Genomic DNA, 5,461 nt, shown 5'->3' on the forward strand with positions numbered 1-5,461 from the left:
TACTGCTTATTATCATGTATTGTTGTTATTATCATGTATTGTTGTATTTAGGGATGAGTAAAAATTCGGTAAAACAATCTAACTAAATTTAGAAATTTGGTCAATTAATTCAGTTTTTATTTTTTTAAAATTTGGTTTGATTTTTGATTAATTTAGTTTAGTTTTGATTTTAAATTTTATAATTTGATTAAATTGAATAAGCTAAATAAGAATATTAATTTAATTATTTTTATTTAAAATATAATTAATTAAATAAAATGTTGTTGTTTTAGTTAAAATCGAATAAGATTTTAAAATTTTAGTTAATTCGATAGAAAATAGAATTTATTGTTATTTTATAAATTTGGTGTGTTTGGTTATTTTAAGGGAAATTCGGTTGATCTGAAAATTTTCAGTTTGTTTAATTTTTGATTTATTTGGTTCGTTTTTTGACAGAATATTCCCTTCTGGTTGTATTCTATGGAGATGTGACGAGATGTGTGTTCTTGTTCTTAATGTTTCAGTTGGAGACGTTGATTAGTAAGATAATTGAGTTGTCTGAATTAGGATGCAAGCGAACGGAATTGTTCCAAATATTATTAAAATGTTGATATTCGAGTTGAAAATAGGTGGGATGTTGGAGCTTGAAAATGCAAATAATTTTAGTTAAGTCTACCTGTAAGTGATTTATGAATACTCAAATAAAATATTATAATTTTGAATATAATAATGCTTATTATTCTAGAGGTATAGATGAGATGGATTATATGGACGAGTATTATTCTGTAAGTGAGATCCATTATATGGATGTTATATCATTTATATTTAAATAAAATTTGTCTTATTTTATTTATTGTAATTTTAAGTTTTTTTTTATCTTCTTACATTCATTATATGGATGTTATATTATTTATATTTAAATAAAATTTGTCTTATTTTATTATTGTAATTTTAAGTTTTTTTTTATCTTCTTTACTTGATGTGTATTTTTATAGTTTTACGTTGCTTAACAGAAAGATTTATTGACCGTCTAAGTATATATCTATACCATTTTAAATGTGTCATTTAGAATTTTTCCTCAATAAATATAACTCAATACTTTCATTATTTATTTTGACTGTTCTCCACATATCTATCTTAACATGTTTATCTCTGTAATTCTCATCTTTTCCTTTTGTACCGGAGTCCTGATTCAACATTCAATATCATATAAGATAAGAGGTTTAACCATTGTTTCGTAGAACTTCCCTTTATGTTTTAAAGATATTTTACGATCACATAAAACATTTGACACTCTCCTCCATTTCAATTATGCTACTTATATTTTATATAAGACATCTCTCTCAATTTCACCATTGTTTTGAAAAATGATCCTAAATACTTAAAGCTCTCAGTTTCAAATAACTCTTCATCTCCTATTTTAATAATTATCTCATTACAACTAATATTACTAAAATTATTTTCATATATTTTATTTTTACTCTAGTTTTGTCCACCAAGATTTTAATTTAATATTTACTCTTTCACGTATCTCATCTATCAAAATAATATTATTTACAAGCAGCATACACTACGGTACTTGATACGGCGATAAAGATAGGATCCGCTAAAAAGCTGGTCAAAGTATGGAGGACCAGCTGACGTAAAGGTCACAGTCAAGTAGTCAAAGTCACATAGTCGAATGGACCCGGAGTTGCTAACCAAGCTGGTTCTACCGAGCGGGGCTCGAGTCACCGGTCGGACGTGAAGGGTCAACCGGACCTCCCAGGTAGTCGTCCTTCACAACTTGCAGACGAGGTTTGAGGTCAAGTACTAGCTAATTCACCCAACTCATCGCCCCTTCCCATCAAATCTAATGGTCGATTGGATATATGTCGCCTCCACGGTAAAATAAAGGACTGAGTGAAGAACGAGGTTGGTTGTAGTCCATGAGGTTGAACTGGTGGCCCCCTGACCGAGTGGAGGCCGACCGGCCCACAACATAACTTGTACATATGTTATATCATACTTTCTTAGAAGTTCATGCTATAAAGAATAGAGAACATCCCACAGGTAAATCGTGCTTTAGAAGCTTCCAGTTTGTCAAATCACAGAGACTTGCGTATTTGCTTAAGGAAAGGTGTCAGAATCACTTTATGACTTGTCTTTTCTTAGGAATGCTTGGAAAAATATGCTTGTACTTTGAGACACGTGCATGATGCAATAATAATACTATAAAAGGAGTCTCCATCTACATGCAGAGGTAAGCGATGCTCTATATTTTCACACGCTAGTTGCTACAGTGTTCTTTTGCTATTTTCTTCTCCTGAAACGAGCATTGACTTTAGCGTCGAAGGACTAATACCGAGGGCCCCTTCCCTAACCCGACACTAACACTCCTTGTATTGCAAGACAATGCGGGATCTTCATATAGTCAACAGCAGAGCCACCGCAGAGTCTTCATCCAGTTAACAGCAGAGCCACCGCAGATTCTTCATCCAGTTAACAGCAGAGCCACCGCACAGTCTTCATTTGGTCAACAACAGAGCCGCCTTCCTAGTTAACCATCTTCTCAGCTTTCGGACAGGATTAGTACTAAATAATACCATCTACAAACAACATGCGCTATGGTATTATATTTTGAATATGTCTAGTGAGTTTGTCTATGATTAGTGTAAATAATAGAGACTTAGAATTGATCCTTGATGCAACCCATTTTTATTGTAAATGCTATAGTTAATTTGTCTGAAGTTTTTGCTCTCGTCATTACATTCTCATATATATTCTTAATTCGTTCAATATATGTTATGTTAATATTTTCTAAAATTTTCTATATAATTTCTCATGAAATTCTACTATAAATTTTTTCTAAGTCAATGAATATGTAGATCTTATTTTTGTTCCCGATAATTTTCAATTTCATAAAATATATAGCTTTTATTATCGACCTTCTAGATATGAACCCAAATTAATTTGTTATCACTATAATTTCCTTCCTTAATCTTTTTTCTATTACTCTTTTTCAAGATTTTATGGTATGATTCATTAGTTTAATATCATTATAATTTGCACAATTTTATACATTTCATTATAGAAAGGTGATGCAAGGATAAGGGACCCACCCCAAGGAGGGACAAGGCCACGGTGGAAGTCAAAGTCAAGGCGTGGTCAACTCCCTCACATCACCGGCCGGTCGGGCAACTCCCTTTGCCCGACCGGGATAAAGAATGTATGGTCTAACATCATCATAGCTCGGCCATGAACCATGCTTCTGACGCTTAGAAAAGCATGTGTCGATGAGGCACACGCCAAGCGGCCAACCCGCTCGAACTTACATCAAACCTTGGAACTAGCAAAGCGGGATCGCTACTGAGTAGACCACATTCAGACGGCTCCAGTTGGCACAACAGCGGAGATCGAACAATGGAAGATTGGCCGAGCGGCCATCCCGCTCGACTCGAGAACAATAGCATCCGGACGGCGGATGGTTGGCCGAATGGCTTACCCGCTCGGTCCAGTAACGAACAAAAGGAGGATCTGACAATATCCTTCTAGGAGCCCGTACCCCCGACAGACGACATGGTTAGCGGCATGGTCAGGGTCAACCGCATGCCAAAAAAATCAAATTTCCGGTAGACGACCGGGGTCGAGGAAGTCAAAGGTGACTAGTTGGTATCCCGGCGCTGCTATGTCGAGATGGTCAAGACCGAAGCCAAATCCACCCAGAAAAATCCCCGGCTAGAGGTAAGCGTCATTACCAAAAAGCCTCCTGCCCTACTCTATGAAGAAAAAGAGGAAATCCAAATCCATCCCGACCGACCGGAGGCAACAACTTTCATCGCGTCCGATCTGGAAGCCGAGCAGAAGGCGGAGCTGATCACATGTCTACAGCAAAACCATGATGTATTTGCGTGGTCAACGCACGAGCTTCCCGAGATTTCTCCAAGCGTCACGCAACATGAACTTCATGTCCGACCAGACACTTGGCCAGTAAAATAGAGAAAGAGAGACCTCAGTGCCGAGCAAAACCTAATCATCCAGGTAGAAATAGAGAAGTTGCTGGAGGCTGACCGCATACGAGAAGTTCAGTTCCTGAGCTGGCTCGCAAATGTCGTGCTGGTCTCCAAGTCGAGCAACAAGTGGCAAGTCTGCATCGACTTCAAGGACCTCAATAAAGTATACCGGAAGGACTTCTACCCGCTACCTCGGATTGATCAGATGGTAGACTCCACTGTAGGGTGTGAGCTAATATGCATGTTGAACACATATCAAGGGTACCACCAAGTGCCGCTCGCCTGGGCAGATTAATAAAAGGTCAGCTTCATTATGGCCAATGGAACATACTGTTACAATGTTATGCCGTTCGGATTAAAGAACGCTGGAGCTATTATAAGAGGTTGATGAATAAAGTGTTCCGACGGCAGATCGGTAGTAATGTGGAGGTATACGCCGACGACATATTAATCAAATCCCTCCGAGCTATTGACCTATGTGCAGATATCAAGGAGACCTACTAGACACTCAGGACATACGGGATCAAGCTAAATCTGAACAAGTGTCTATTCGGTGCAAAAAGCGGGCGATTCTTGGGCTACGTCGTCACCGAGCGGGGCATCGAGGCAAACCCCAGCAAGTAAAAGCACTACAAGACATGTCGCCACCTAGGAATTTAAAGGAAGCTCAACGTCTCACCGGTCTGATAACAGCACTGTCTTGGTTCATCTCCAAATCATCCAACTGGAACTTGCCATTCTTCAAGATACTACGCCGAGCCACTAAATTTCAGTGGGACGAGAAGTGCGATCGAACATTCAACGAACTCAAGGCATACCTCAATTCTCTGCCTGTACTAGCTAAGCCACTTGTCGGTGAGCCCCTCCAAATTTACCTGTCGTCGACCAAGCATGCGGTCGGTTCGGCACTAGTTAAGTTGAATGGCGAGGAACAGTCGGTATATTTCCTTAGTCATATATTAAAGGATGTTGAGTCCTACTACACTGGTCTCGAGAAGTTGGCTTATGCATTGGTACTTGCCATTCGGAGGCTCCGCCCGTACTTCCTTGCTCACTCCATCATCGTGATGACCAATAGTCCCTTGGGGAGAGTACTCCTCAATTCAGAGGCATCCGGATGGTTGATCAAATGGATGATGGAGCTTAGCGAGTTCGACATCCAGTACCAGCCCTGAATGGTCATTAAAGCACATTCCTTGACAGATTTCATCACTGAGGTACAAAATCCTGAACCAGAAGCCGTTTGGAGGGTATATGTGGATGGCTCGTCTGCTCGGCAAGGGAGTGGGATCAGCGTATTAATCATTCCCGACGTTTGCTCAAGTGTATCGGATCGGAGGACGCCGACTACATACTACAAGAAGTGCACCAAGGATCCTATGGATGACATCCAGGTGACCGCTCGCTAGCAAGAAAGATTCTGCTGACGGGATATTTTTAGCCAACCCTCCAGGAAGATGCCGCTCGGACAGTGTCCACCTGCCTATCAT

This window comes from Zingiber officinale, chromosome 2B (genome assembly GCF_018446385.1).
Source record: "Zingiber officinale cultivar Zhangliang chromosome 2B, Zo_v1.1, whole genome shotgun sequence".
In the NCBI taxonomy this organism is placed as follows: Eukaryota; Viridiplantae; Streptophyta; class Magnoliopsida; order Zingiberales; family Zingiberaceae; genus Zingiber; species Zingiber officinale.